Below are 16250 nucleotides of genomic sequence, written 5' to 3'. Positions count from 1 at the left end.
CCCCGACTGGAGCTCGAGGGCTGGATTAAAACGGCTGGATTAAAATGGCTGGAGGGCCAGATGCGGCCCCTGGGCTGTAGTTTGTCCACCCCTGCATTAGTATATGTAACCAGGAGTTAGGTGCCTAACTATCTTTAAAAAATCTGTCCCTTAGTTCCTAGTACACAGAACCACGTTATTTTCATACTAGTGTTATACTGTCCTTTAGTCTAATGCACCTCTTCACTTATACTTACAGAACAATTTTCTCATTATGCCTCAATACTAAAGTGTAATGAATTCTTAAACACTATCAAAAGCACAGTTAATAGCCCATTATTCTACAATATTGATATTACTCCTGTATTAGAAAACTCTAATATATATTTCTAAAATGTACTGAAAAATAAAGTATAGCGTGAGGAGATGAGCATCTTGTTTTCTACTCCAAATAAAATTTCTTGTAAAACCACATATGGATTTTTCTTTATTTTTTCATAATCTATAAAATGAAAACAGATTCTAATACATAACTGAGTAAGAGCAATAAAGGTCCTGTTATGAGAGAGTGAGAAATAAAGAATGTGAGCATATATGGAAAGATAAGAACATTATTAACATCAGTGAGCAATAAAAGTAAATCAAGCAATGTAGAGTGAAAACAGATCTAAGGATTACTTCCAATAAGCAGCATTTTAAAATATCTGCAGTACAATTTAATTTGACCTTTAGCTAAAAACCACCTCTACTACCATGACTGAGTTTTGTTCATCCCTTCTGTAGTGGTTTTACGGTACTTAATCACTGACTTTCAAATGTCAAACAATTTGGAGAGGGAGAGGTGGTATGTATCATATATGAAAATTCTTGGAAACTGAAACTACTACAAACTAACCTAGATAATGTTTCATTGATCTTCTGGGGAAATAATGAGCCACGTTTTGCGTGAACCTTTTGTCCCTAGGTGAGTTAAGCTTTTGCTGGAGACCATTTGACACTTAGGAGGATTCATCTGAGTGTTTTGTGTTTTGCTTGAATTTAATGTACAGATCAAAATGCATGGAGAATGCAGAAGTGTGACAACCTGCAAACTGAAAATGACTGATGAGCGAATCTAGGTATAAGCTGTAATGTGTATCGGAAGACAGTTAAGATGACGTTAGAATTAAAATAAGATATTTCATCCATGTTTTCCATATGATGTAAGGGTGAAATTCAATGTAGGTGTAAAGGGTGTAGCTCCATTACTTCAGTAGAGACTGGAGCTGGCCAAAACTTTTATTTTCAGATCTTGGGTCAACCAAAACACTTCACAAACTTGGTGAGTTTACTGAGTCATTTTGGTTGGGGAAAAATAATTTCAAAATAGGAGAAAGATTTCATTTTGACATTTTCAAAACAAAATATTTAAACTTTGGTTCAAAGTGATTTGTGGGTTTGTTTTTAATTTTACTTCAATTTTATTTTTTTTCTAAATAAAGCTTCAAATGAAATGAAACATGGGTTGAATGAAACATTTCTGAAATGAAAACTTTTCAGGATTTTCATTTTGCCAAAAATTTCATTTTGAGTTGACCTGAGATGCGGTGCGCACTACATGTATATTTTAGGCTGAACCAAAAAACCAGTTACTTGCACAGCTCTGTTAGTAACGCAGCTCATTCCAGGCTCAGTTCAATTTTAACTTGTTAAATACCAAACAAAACGTCTCATAGCACTTGCACAGCATTCTTTCTGCTCTCTTAACATAGGCTATCTGTGCTCTGTAACCAATAGTTACAATTCAATTGTTACTTCAATTTTACATCAAGATATAAAACCTAGGCATCTAGGTTTTGGATAATAAATCTATCAGATAAAGGCGAGTGCGCTATTGCACTTGAGTTTAATGGGATTGATTCACATGGATTTCGTTTGTGCTCTGCTTAAAAAGTAGTCAAATACTCTATCAGTTGTACCTTCAGTTATTGAATACAAAAAACCAAAAGGGCAACAAATACTATTTGAAAAACAAAGGGTGCATTTTCAAAGCAGGGCACAGGAGTGTTCCACATGTCTCACCGAGATAAAATGGTCTTTGTCATATTCAATGTGCTACATATTCAGGGTTGAAGGATTTTTCTTTAGAGTTTAACCATTGTCAGAATGCACTAAAGAATCTGAGTAAGAGTCTTTACGGTATACAGATTGGGATTTAGGAAGCGATCCCTAGTACATTTAACTCCCAACATTAGGAGTTTAAATATAGCTGTACAGATTGTATAGCTTCAGAATATTTATCTAAATGTGTAAGATGAATTTAAATAAGTTCTATTATTGGTGGTCTCTTCTGTTATAAACATTCCACTGTGGTTTTAAAACATTGCACAGAGTATTTTTAAAAATGCTGTCTTCACTGTTTACTGACTCTGTGTTCTCAATTCATTATGCAAGGCACTGAATTTAGCCGTATGGAGTGGAAATCTATCAACTTCATGAAAAAACTCATACAGATATAAATCTCCCCACTGTATTTTCCACTGCATGCATCCGATGAAGTGAGCTGTAGCTCATGAAAGCTTATGCTCAAATAAATTAGTCTCTAATGTGCCACAAGTCCTCCTTTTCTTTTTGCGGATACAGACTAACACGGCTGCTACTCTGAAACAATTCAACATTGTGAACAATCCAAACAAGCTGGCTGGATGTCATTCGCTATATAACAAACATAGGAAATGGAAGAATGCAAGGGCACTGCCATTGTACCCCATCTTTAACTTTCTGGAAAAACCGTACTCTGTGTTTTGATCTTTGAACTTTTGTGTTTTGATATGCTGCCAGCTTTTTTTACAAGGGGCTACCATAAAACTTTCCCTCTTAGCCTGTGATAAATACCATCTACTCAGGATTCATGTGCTTCCAAAGAGTGGTGGTGAGGCTCTGAGAAGTTGGCAAGATAACTTTATATTAAATGTTGAAAATAGATATACTTTATTCCTGCAAAAATCTATGGCATATGTTGATAATGCAGCACAATGAGCAGTGTGTGAGAATGCAAGGAGGGAAAATGACACTTTCCTACCTGAGATTCTCCCCTCCCCCCCCCCCAAAAACAAAAAACAAAAAACCAAAAAAACCAAAAAACCACAAACCAGCAACCACTTTGTGACAGGTGCATTATGAGCCCTGGAATAAGAGAGCATTGGCAGGGATGATTAAAAGCAGCATCCAGGGAGGGGATGAACTATTTCAAAGGTAGGACATTTTTTGACCCCATTGATATTTTTTTTTTTTTGGACTTCAACAGGAGCTGGATCAGACCACAGACCAGTATTACAATATTAAACCCCAATCCTGCAACTGACTTTGTGTGGATCGACTACTGCACCCTTCTGGAGCCTCACGACTTCAGTGGGGCTCTGTGCCTGCTCAGCTGCCGACCTGTGTGCTCTCAGAGCTTTGAATTTGACTTTTTCATTAATTTATTATCAGTCATGTTTCAGGAATATATTCTCTGCATGTAATCTAGGATTTCAATCTCCAATGAAAATGTGACCAAGTCTTTTGAGTAAGATTGTTAGAAGGTAGTACAGTCTACAGTTCTATTAATTTCTTGTGTTACATGAGTGGCCTCAGAGACAGGAATGAAACCTTTACAGGCTGCTGTCCATTGGCCTGGAACAACATAATGTATAATTGAAATTGATTTATTTCGTTCAGTCTGCTCAAGAAAATGGACTTCCTATAGCAGATACTTGGTTCTTGATTCTATTTGCACTTTTAAAATGTAGCTTTTATGCTTTGCCTTCATCATCATCATGATCATGTTCCTATTATGCCTCTGGTGTTTAGGTCAGTGACGAAGCTCCTCTACTGCTGTCTGTTTCTGACAAGTCTTTCAGTGGTTCCCCAGCTGTGCCCCAGGTTTATCAGCTCCGCTTCCACAGCTCTTTGCCATGTTGTTTTTGAGTAGCCTTGTTTTTGCGTGCCTTCAGGTGTCCATCTTATTGCTACTCTGGTGATGGAATCAGTTTCCATCCGAAGCACATGACCGATCCATCTCCTATGCCTCCTGGCAATGATGGTGCTCAGATCCTCTTGGCTGCACTGTGTCAATAAATCTTGGTTTGAGATTGTTCTGGGCCAAAAAATACAGAGGATTTTTCTTAGGCAGGTTGTATGGAATGAAGACAGTTTGGATATTTAATTCTACATATGCAGTGTTGCCATAGAATCCTAGAAATGTAGGGTTGGAAGGGACCTCAAGAGACCATCTTGTCCATCTCCCAGTGCTGAGGCAGGACCAAATATACCTAGACAATTCCTGATCGGTGTTTGTCTAGCCTGTTTAAAATCTCAGACAGGGATTCCACAGTCTCCCTTGGAAGCCTATTCCAGTGCTTAACAACGCCCATAGTTATAAAGTTTTCCCTAACCCAAATCTTCCTTGCCGGAAATTAATCCCATTACTTCTTGTTCTACCTCCAATGGACGTGGAGAATATTTGATCACTGTGTTTAACATAGTTGAAGAATGCTATCAAGTGTCCCCTCAGTCTTCTTCATTCAGGACTAAACACGTTCAGTTTAACCTTTCCTCATAGGTCAGGTTTTCTTAGGGTGACTAGATGTTCTGATTTTATAGGAACAGTTCTGATATTTGGGGCTTTGTCTGATATAGACACCTATTACCTCCCAGCCCCTGTCCCGGTTTTTCACACTTGGTGTCTGGTCACCCCAGGTTTTCTAAACCTTTTAGCACTTTTTTGTTGCTTTCCTCTGCTCTCACTCTTTGATGTAGCCACATCTTTCTTAAAGCATGCACCAGAATTTCACACAGTAGGCTGAGACCTCACCAGTGCCAAATAGAGTGTGACAATTACCTCCCTTGACTTACATAAAGAAGTTCTGTTAATACACCCCAAAATTATATTAGCCTTTTTTTGCAACTACATCACACTGTTAGTTCATATTCAGTTTGTGACCCACTATAACCCCCAGATCTTTTTGTGAAGTGCTGCTGCCCACCCAGTTATTCCCCTTTTTTGTATTTGTGTGCATTTGAGTCTTCCTTCCTAATTGTAGTGCTGTGTTCTTACCTTTATTGAATTTCATCCTATTGATTTCAGACCACTTTTCCAGTTTGTCAAGGTCATTTGAATTGTAATACTGTCCTTCAACGTGCTTGCAATGCCTCCCCATTTGGCATAATCTGCAAATTTTATAAGCATACTCTTCACTCCAATATCCAAGTCACTGATGAAAATATTGAATAGCACTGGATGCAGGACAGACTCCCGTGGAACCCCACTAGATGTGTCCTCTCAACCATGTGTGTTACTGACAGACAGTACATTAATTCTTATAGCACTTGATCCAAAGCCTTTTGAAGTGAATGGATTCTCCCAGGGTCTTTAATGGACTTTGGATCCAGTGCTGTAAGGGCTGGATTGCAACTTTATGATCCAGTCCTCCTTGCCCAATGAAAGAAGCAAACTGCTCCAGTTCTTTTGCTGGCACAGGTTATTTCTCCCTCCATGGCAGCTCCGTTGCAGTGACTGACGAATGGGGAGCAAGGCCTTTGCTCCACCCTCTCCTTATCCACTTGCATAGAAGGAAGTGGAACAGCTGAACAGCAGCATCTGCTCTCCTATTGTGCAGGGTCTTATGTGGCGTGTAGCCTGTTCAGTGAAGCAAGGGGGCTTTTTACTCCCTCTACTCCACTGCAAAGGCTCAGAGTAGTGCTCCTGACTAGTCCCAAAGTATGTGCAGTGGTTGCCATTGCACAAATCAACATTTAATTTACCAAGCTGTAGTAACTGAGATGCCAGTTATTTCCCTATTCCTTCAAAAGGGAATTACTGTGGTATCTTAAGTATTGTGGGATGGTAGTCACTAGTAAATGTTGACTTTTCAATGGTGACCACTGCACATTCATTTATTTGGTTATCTGTAACATCAGAAATTAATAATCTTCCCGAGTGCTTTTCTCTAGAACATTTGAAGAAAAACCAAGTAGTAATTTTTTCCTGGTAGGAATGTTCTTGACAATTTAAACTTTTTCTGAAAAAGCTATGGTTAGTTCAAGGAGTCATCATGGTTGACTGACAAAAGTGTAATAAAACTGCAAAGATTCACTAATGAGGGGATATGTCTGGGACAACAGAGGTAGGAGAGAGCTTGAAGTGACCTTTCAAATATTGATTGTTGAAATTTGACATGGCTATTCTAAAACATAGCATGCAAAACAATAGCTGCCTTATGGGATGGAGCATGAGAAACCAGGCAAGGGGCTGGGCACAGATGCACCAAACAGAAATATAATTAATATAATATATTTAATGAGGTTAACCTCAGGGTTACACAGACTAAAGATCCCCAAAATTTCCATTAGCTTTGTTCTTTTATCATTAACTTGTTTATTACAAAAAGCATTTATGCTAAATATTATAACTGTAGGTCAAACTGCTTATGCTAACTTATATCACTAATACTAAAACTTATAACTGTTACGCTATTATAAGTCTCACTAAGCCATAGCTTATTGACAAGCCTACCTAACGTTAATGTTTAGACTGCATGTTTTCCTATTTGCAGCTCTGCTATATTGGCATCGCTCTTAATTATTAAAAGCAATTTCATACACACGATATGAATTAAGCTTGTCTCAAATCCTCTCCAGGATTAGGTCATGATTCACAGGTCAACAGGAGGATGATTTGAGTTACCATGATGAGTACATTCATGCCTATATTAGCCGATTTGAAAGCAATTGATAGTCGCATCAGAAGTCCTATCCAAAGTCTAAAGTGGTTCATGAGATCTGCCAGGCTACTAAAAGGGGACTAGTAGACAATCTCATTTTGTGGTATGTTAACTGTTGCTTTTCTGTCAGTAGTAATGGATATATCAGATGTCATCCTTGATAATGGCACCTCTTATTGCTCAACAAGGTGTTATGCTCCAAATGGCATAAGCTCTAGGATGTACACATACTGAAATGAGTGTTATGAACATATTTAGCAACCACACAGAGCACAGGGGAAAGGACCCTGAATAAGCTCATGGTCATCTCACTTGCACATACTCTAGGGCAGGAGCCAGAGGACCTTCCCTCTTTGCATGGGTTTATTCTTCTGTACCTCTGCTTTTTCCATAAGGTTATACCATCTCAGAAGACAGGATGTCTCACATAGTACTTAAGTGTGAAGACTAAGAATTCTGGAAGGAATGGTGCTATCTTATCTCTGCAATCTTTCCGCAGAAAATCATGAATTTACCCCTTAGACAGCAGGTCACACTGGTTGAGGAAATGTCTTAAAATTCTACTGCCCTATTGTGCTCCCCTTTTCCAAATATAAAGCCATATTGAACTGTAATTTTTTAAAGCAGAAGTCCTCAATGAAATCCATTGGGACGTCTGTCTATAAAGTAATGGCATGATATGGCCCATACTATTCTTTTAGTTTGAAAATTGTTTATTACACTTATGATCCTTACTAGCATTCACTACTGGTGTGGTTGCAGCTAGAGTTTTCTTAGATATCCCAGTACAGATAAAATTCTAGGGTAAAATAGTGGACCCTTTTTGACTTTAACAGCAGTTTTGCCCTTGACTGCAATGGGGCCAGGATTTCACTACCAATAGGTTCTAAATCAGGAGTGGGCAAACTACAGCCCATGGGCCGCATCTGGCCTGTCAGACCTTTTAATCTCGCTCTGGAGCTCCCTCCGGGGGAGTGGGATCAGGGCAGGGGCTTGCCCCAATCTGCGCAGCTCCTGGGAAGCAGCTGGCTTGTCCCCTCTCCGACTCTGCACGCTGCCCAAGCCCTGCCCCTGCAGCTCCCATTGGCTGGAAACTGCAGCCAATGGGAGCTGCGGGGGTGGCACCTCTGGATGGGGCAGTGCGAAGAGCCGCCTGGCTGTGCCTCTGTGTATGAGCTGGAGCAGGGGACATGCTGCTGCTTTGGGGAGCTGCTTGAGGAAAGTGCTGCCTGGAGCCTGCACCTCTGAGCCCCAACCCCCTGCCCCAGCCCTGATCCCCCTCCCACCCTCCAAACCCGTCAATTCCAGCCTTGAGCACTCTCCTGCACCCCCAGCCAGAGCCCTCACTCCCTCTCACGCCCCAACCCCTTGCCTCAGCCCTAATTCCCCTCCTGCCCTCTGAACCCCTCGATCCCAGCCCAGAGCACCCTCCTGCACCCTGAACCCCTCATCCCAGCCCCACCCCAGAGCCCACACCCTCAGCCAGAGCCCTCACCCCCTACTGCACCCCTACCCTCAATTTCCTGAGCATTCATGGCCTGCCAAACAATTTCCGTATTCAAATGTGGCCCTCAGCCCAAAAAGTTTGCACGCCCCTGTGTAAATTCAAGCAGACAAATAGGCAAGTTACTTAGTTTCTGTACTACGTGATCAAGAATATTTCATCAGTCTTGAAGAACATGGCCAAATTCACTGGTTCCTAACCAGACACAGCCTGAGTCTCGAGGGAGTTATCATTCTATGTTACACTGAAAATCTCTAAGCGCTGTCATTGTAATGAAAAAAATCTTTCACAATGGACAGTTTGAAAGATGTAAAAGTTATTCTCTGTCACTGAGATTTTATGAGTAAAGATGCTTCTGAGCACTGCCTCCCTAAGCAATCCCAATAAATCAGCATTACTGAAAACATTAAAAGCTTAGTTGGGCAGAGAAAATGATACCTGCAGAAAATTATGATTTTTGCTTTTGTAATGCTTCAAGAACACTTTATAACATCATGAAGGCCAACCCCTCCTATGAAGTTGACAACAGATATGAGTGGAGTTTCTGTAGTGGAAAACATGATCACTGTCCATTTACGAGAAATTTTTAGCACACCAAGTGTGTTTAATGCTTCCTAGCTGCACTAGGATTTGTGGCGAATCACATTACCCAAGATCTAAAGTGACTGAAAATCTCCTGGAGCTTTTAAAGATTTAAAGGAGGGTAGCTTTGGAGATTTACAATAGTTTAAAATTTGCAAGTGCTACAGATACCATTATCAAAGCAAGTCTTTATTATTCAAAATAAATAAAACCTTTTCTCTTTATGTTAGGAAAGTATAGAAGCATCTCTGTAACTTCTGTGGAATATGTGGTGAAAAACATAGTAGAACTAAAAACTGCAGTCCTGTACCTAGAAATGAGTTACTTAGAGCCAAATGAAATTAATAGGCAGCAGATTTAAAACAAACAATGCACAGTCAACCTGTGGAACTTCTTGCCACAGGATGTTGTGAGGGCCAAGACTATAACAGGGTTCAAAAAAGAACTAGATACAGTCATGGAGGATAGGTCCATCAATGGCTATTAGTCAGGATGGGCAGGGATGGTGTCCCTAGCCTGTTTGCCAGAAGCTGGAAATGGGCAACAGGGGATGGATCACTTAATGATAACCTGTTCTGTTCATTCCCTCTGAAGCACCTGGCATTAACCACTGTTGGAAGACAGGATACTGGGCTAGATGGAACTTTGGTCTGACCCAGTATGGCCGTTCTTATGTTCAAATTCTGCTCTATTACCTGTAGAGCCCTGTGCAGATACAAATTTATATCTGCAGATGTGGATATCCACAGTGATAAATCTGGGAGCCGCGGCCCCATGTTCTCCTCCTTTCGCCACTGTGGTTCCCGGGAGAGCCCTGTGGTTCTGCTGATACCGATTTATATCTGCGGATATCTGCATCTGGGGATAAAAATTTGTATCCGCGGAGGGCTCTAGTTACTTGGGTGTAGCTCAAATGATTTAATAGGAGTTACTCCACATTTATATCATTGTAAGGGCCTAATCCAAAGCCTGTTGGATGTGGAAGTCTTTCCATTGGTTTGAACGGGTTTTGTGTCCGACCTAACTGGGAGCAAAATTTGATGCTGGAGGTAAAACCAGCTCCATTCCCCTAAGGGTGCTGAGGGCCTTTTCACAGCAGCACTGGCTCAGTTCCTCTGCACAAAATAGGGAGGCAGGACTCCATTTGTTTTAGTCAAGAGATGAGTCCACTTACCCACATAACTTCTGCATAGTTGTTTTGAAAATCTAGGATGTGAAATAATGGAGCCATGAGACAGCCCCTTTAAGGCCTAACTTGTCTCTTTTTCTTGCTACCCAAACTATAACTGCCACAGGCTGTGCAGGGTTTTAGTAGGTAAGAGCAAATTCTGTGCAACCCAGTGTAATGGGAGAAGCAGCAGTCATTGTTATACTGGATATCTGACTTGTACATAAGTGGCTTATTTCAGGGGATATGCAAAAAAATAGTGCTGTGTACTGATATACCTACCGTCTACTGGATTGAGCCAGTAGTGGAAATCCGACGGTGATACATAAATGAGCTGGATCAAAGCAATAGCTGGTGAGGATTTGGGCCCATTCCTGCAGATTTTACTCATGTAGTAGCTCCATTCTAGGATTGTGCTCTCAGTCACATTTGCAATGGCCTGTATATAGAGACCCCCTAGCAATCTACTAAAATATATTTGCAAGTAAGCTTTTAAGAGGCTTAATTTAATTTTTGTTAATGTTTTAAGTAATTGAGTTTCACATAATTGATCATTTTTATATGAATCTGAATTTCATGTTCTGTCAAACAACACTCCACTCTTCATTTAGACTGTATTGTTTGTATGTGAAGGTCCCCAATCCTGCAAACATTTATGCATTTGAGTTCCTTTATTCATAGGAGTACTGACATAAGTGTGTGAGTAATCACACTGAGTTCTGCGTATTTGCAGGATAGGGGCTTAAATTATTATTTTCAGGACTACTTTCATTTTGTGGGAGCTCTTCTGCAGTTTCTATTATTGTAGGGGAGTTTTAATGATAGAGTGATTTCTAGCTTTCAGTGTGTTTTTTCTTAGAGAAATTAAACAGCCTTTTTTAAAAGAACAATCATACAGAGTTGAAATGAAAGTTGGGACAGTTTAAGAATAATTCAGACCTGATGCTTAAAGTTGATAAATTTCAGTGCATTTTTGCTCTTCATGTATCAACAAGAGTTTACCTAGCCCACTTCATGCTTTGAATGTGAACAGAAGCTTCTGTTACATATAAATTGTTTTACTTTCAATTGCTACTTCTCCCCAAGTATTCCTACCTTTTATCTGTGTATTATCTTTATGTCAAAACATTTCTCAACTTCCTTTCCAAGGCTTTTGCCTTCTATTGTGCAGGCTTTTTATTGTTTCACAGAAGAAACTTGCCACAAAGTTGTGTTATGCTCTTCCTGATTATTTTACTTCCTAACACTGACAACATTTCAAGCTTCTATAAATGGTGGTGCCTTCATGCAATAGACTCCATCCGCTTTTTCTTTTTGTTTCCCTCAGACTCTTCCTGTATTTAAATGTAAAGGATGACATTGTTGAAAAACAGGTGACTACTTCTTTCACTTCCTCAATTCTCACTCTCTTGCAAAGCACTGTTCATGTCAGGATGCAGTTAAGATTGATTGCTTTCGGCCATGACAGTATCCTTATCCTGTTGTGCAGGGCGACCAGACATCCAGCTAAATCCATTTGCAATTAATATTTTTATCATTTATCACTCTGTTGTATTTTTTTACCTCTGAAAGTAACATTAATCCGTCCCAGCAGCTTTTCCCATGAGACCCAATGACTGCACCTCCGTCTCTTTATTACCTTTTGTGAGCTATATTAAGCTTTAGTGAAGAGGTCATTAGAGACTTTGGCCCAAGTAGTTTTAGTAGCATGCAATGAGAAAAAGGTAGATTAGAGAAGGTCTAGGATGGAACTGGAGGAGAGGAACTTCAGACAGCAATTGTAGACTGTGTTCAGTGAGCTTAGACGAGAAAGGGAGTAGGAAGGTGGAGTAGTTGGAGAGTGAAGTGGGCTGAAGGGTGGTTTTTGTTTTAGATTGAAAGATTAAAGCATGCTTGTAATGTGAGTTGTAAGAGCCATAGGAGAATGAGAGGTTGAGAAGAGTAAGGAAGGGAATGAGTATGGGCATGAGGGAGATGAGAAGATGGGATGGGATCACTGTAGCATATGGAAGGGTTAGAGGAGGAGAGCAGATGAGAAACTTGTGTCTATGTGACAGTAGAAGGAAGAAAGAATTTTAGGAGGAGAAGGCGGGGGAGAAAATTTGGGGAGAGGGAAGGTAATGTACTTAGCCATTTTTTTTCTTGGCAAGGTCCCATGCAGAGAGAGAAGTGGAGAAAAGAGGTGGGGAGGGTTTGACTCACTCTTCGGAGTTGATGAGAAGGCAGCTGATGTTGTGAGTATGGGATTCAATTAAGTTGCAGAAGTAGAGTACTTCAGGTAGGAAGATGGCAGAAGTGAAAGAGGAGAGAGCAAATTTATAGTGGAGGAAGTCAGCCTGGTCACAGGATTTCTGCTGCAGATGTTCCACAGGATAAGGGCAAAAGTGGAGGAAGTGGATATAGGGAGTGATCCAGGGCTGGCGGTTGGCAGAACAGACCTTACAATGGGCAAGATGGGGAAAAGTGTCAAGGATGTAGGACAGTGAAGCATGGAGAAAATCAACATCTGTGTGAATGGAAGAAAGAAGGAGAGGGCTGAGAGCAGACAAATCCATCTGTGTTGGTGGACTGAAATTCACAGGCTGAGTTACAGGGTGCGTGCGTGCGTGCGTGCATGGGTGGTGGTGAAAGATACCTGGTGAAGGTCAGAGAGGAAGAACTTGGCAACAGAGATCAGAGAAAGTGCAGTGCTTGGTGAGGGCCCAAGGACAGTGGGAGTGCTGAACCAGGGCTGCAGGTCATCATAAAACACGTGGGTGAGGAAAAATGCAGCGAAGGGTTCGGATGGGTCATCAACATGGAAGCTGAGATCACAGATGATATGTGAGGAGAGTATTGACTGGTGAGCCAAACTTCTTTTAGGCCTAATACCCACTAAGTACACCAGGATCCCAAGGTGCTTTGAGAATGCTGTTAGACTAGTGTATGAAGGGGAAAAAAGATATAAAATAACTTTAACATACTGCCCTGTGTCACTTAGTACATGATTTTTCAAGGAATGTACTAACCACAAGACTTACGGATGTTAAGTTGACAAATTTAATGTATTTATTGGAAATGTACATCTAAATATAAATAGCACAAACAATAAATGCCAGATGCTGATCTTTCAGTTGGAAGTTTATGAAATGTGTGAAAAATATGTTTATATATGAGAAGAGGAAACAACCTAAAATGAATCTGTAAACAAGGTACCTATCATAAGGTCCAGTTGTGGACAATGAGTTAAACTAGACAGCACTGTCATCAGTCTGTCATACTTGTCATTGATAACATATATGCCTGTTATGTGCTAATAATTAATTCATAAATACCAATCAAGTTTGGATACCTGAGGTCTCTTTAATTACTAAATAAGATTGAACCTGAATTGGTAACAAGAAGAAGAGAGAGCAAGGAGTCAAGATCAGAGAGGAAGGCTGATGGGGAGTAAGTGGGTGGCTGGTAAATGGCAGCAATTTGAAGATGGAGACAAGCGAAGATTAGGGTTCTGAGTTATTTAAAACAGGAGAGAAAGGGGAAGGGAAGGAAGCAGCAGGGATGGGAGAGGAGAAGCCTAACCACCCCTCCACCCTCGTGGTCTGATCCAGGGCTGGAAGAGGAGGAGAGGCCTGAATAAGAGAGGGCAACTGCAGATGCGGTGTCTGAAAAAGGAATCCAAGTCTCTGTGAGAGCCAGGAGCTGGAGGAGTCAGATATGAAGAGGGTGTGTGTGTGGCTGTGATTTTTTTTTTTTTTTAGAGATGGAGGGGTGTTCCAGAGACAGCAGGGAAGGGTAAGGGAGCATGAAGGGGATGGGCATGGGCATGGGCATGAGTTTAGGAATGGTGGTAGGGGAGAGATGGAGGGGTGGGAGTTGGAGATGGTCCAGGATGGAGGGAGAGCCAGGATTGAGGCATATGTCACCAGAGGTGGCGTAGGAAGTGGCAGAGAAGGGTGTGGCTGTGGGATCTGGATTTGTGCTGCTGGGAGGAAGGGAGAGATCAGGATGAAGAAGAGGAGGTAGAGCTGATGGGAACTGTAGAGGGGTGATGGCCACCAGGAGAGGGAAGGAGGAACAGGATAGACGCTGTGATGGAGAAAAAAGGTGCAGTCAGAACCATGGGGTAGTAGAGATGGATGAGGTTACAAAACAAAACAAAAGTAGAGTTTGAGAAATGCTGTGATTGCAGAAGCTGCTTGTGCAGCTATACAGCTAGATTGTAGTGTCCAGGGAGAACGAAGAAGGTGGGTGGGTTGCACCACAGGAGAATCTTGGGGGATGCGAGAGGGAGACTGAGAGAGGATTGGCTTCCTGGTGCTTGCAGAAGATCATCCTGCCAGGTTGATTCCAGTTACCCGGATTCTTCCTCAATCTATATTTAAATATGTAAACATAATTTGCTGTTAGGCCCCCATGCTTCTTTCACATTCAGAAACAAGTATGAAAAGTCTACCCTAGCAATCTCCTCACTTTCTGGCTATAATTTGGGAAACGTGAATTCTTCTTAGCCTTCACTTTTGACCAGTCTCTAAATTTCTCACTTATAGTTCCTGCTCTGCTGTGCTCTTAAAACACTGTAATTTTGCTTCCTCCCCTTCACCTAGAAAGTCACCAATAAGTAACTCTTATAGACACTGTCCTGGGACAAAGCAGTTATCAACCTCATCGTTCATAGAAACGTGGCCATTACCATACTGAATCAACCCATGGGTCTTACAGTTCAGTATCCTATCTGACAGGGGCCAGGACCAGATGTTTCTGAGGAAAGTGCAAGAAACCCCACAATAGAAAGAGTAAGCGTAATCTGCCCTCCTTGAAAGTCTCTTCCTAATTCCTACTAGTTAAGGATTGGTTCAAACTTTGAAACATTTCCTATCTCCCTTCCAATTCCCTTTTGATAACATTAACTATTGATATAAATATCCACTCTCTTTTTGAATTGTGAATCTAAATTCTTGGCATTAGTGACTTTAGCTTCCTATACTTATCCCTTAATGGCTTCACTGAGCCTTGTATACATGCTTAACAGTTAGCCAGTATGTCTTCTAAAATTTGCTAACGGGGTTTTCACTCTTGCTAACAGAACACTACTACTGGGTATTCATTTAAGGAAATCTCCTACAAATGGATATATCTGCTGAGCACAGCTGCTGTAGCTGTGGGTTGGATTAGGTCGAACTATGGTTCTCTACAGCAATAAAGTAGTTACGGCACAGGGAGGAAATCTGCTTGTAGATAGCACATTCATAACTAACACTTTTCAGAAACTTTATATTTTTAAGACTACAGATAAACTTAGTGCTGTAGAATTTATTTACGATTTATGTCTCTAGCTCATAGATGAGTCACAAACCCTTGTATCTCTGAGGAATGAAGTAAAGCTTTGTCCATATAACCTAGTGTCTCTACTTTATCAATGTAAGGGATCAGATTCTTTAGTGTGGTGCAAAGGTGAACCTGCCGTGATGTAGAGCCAGTGTAGAGGCTCTTATGTCACGCTTCCTCTTTGCTGGTGGCAGGAAAAAGGAGGGGTGGCCAGAACACACCTACACACCACTGATCCCTGGCTGCACTTTTGGCCCCCTTGAGCTGTTGGTAGCTAGAGCAGCCATCAGAGGCATCACTCTGGTACGGAGCACCACAAGACCAGGGGAATACAAAGGTGATATTTAAGCTGGGCATGCATGCACATAAACCTGCTTCCTCCTAGGCCATACCCATGGTCTCTGCAGATCAGCCAGTTCCAAATAGTCCAAAGAGATTCAAACATAAATCCGCTTAGTCTGTTGAACGGTCATGGCAAATTCAGTTAGTTACAAGAATTTTTTTTCTGCTTTGTTTCAAGTTATTTAAACTCCTTCACATTCTGTTCTTTTTCCGATTGCTTCAGAAAGCTCCATTTTGTTGGCTCTATTTCTAGTTTTTCCGTTTACTTGTCGCATGCTCTTGGGCAAGCCAGTCTCTATCTCAGTATCCCCACTTGTAAAATGGAGATAATAGCTACAGTGATCATCATCCATTACTTATGGCAAGGTTCCAGATATTTAATTTCATTTGATACCATTGTGATGGGTTGGACCCCTCAGTCCGGGATGCCATCTGATGTACTGGGGTCCCACTGAGCCCGGCTGTTCCACCAGCCTGGGCTTCCTCACCCTGTCCTTGCTGTGCCAGGCCCTCAAGCCTTCTCTAGCACATACACAGGTAAGGCCACACCCAGCTGCAGATCAGATGTCCTGATTTTATAGGGACAGTCCCGATTTTTGGGTCTTTTTCTTATATAGGCTCCTAT

At 41.2% G+C, this 16250-nt stretch overlaps 2 long non-coding RNA genes across 4 annotated transcripts in view; both read left to right on the top strand.

Annotated features, from left to right (window-relative positions):
• LOC122461780 overlaps positions 1-16250 on the top strand; it is a 272200-nt gene that overhangs the window by 35804 nt on the left and 220146 nt on the right. The window lies entirely within an intron of this gene.
• On the top strand, positions 1026-3518 carry LOC122461781. The gene is made up of 2 exons (XR_006283952.1): positions 1026-1097; positions 3266-3518. It is a non-coding gene; the product is annotated as an uncharacterized LOC122461781 (long non-coding RNA).

This window comes from Chelonia mydas, chromosome 9 (genome assembly GCF_015237465.2).
Source record: "Chelonia mydas isolate rCheMyd1 chromosome 9, rCheMyd1.pri.v2, whole genome shotgun sequence".
Taxonomy (NCBI): Eukaryota; Metazoa; Chordata; order Testudines; family Cheloniidae; genus Chelonia; species Chelonia mydas.
This window is presented reverse-complemented; position numbering and strand designations above follow the sequence as displayed.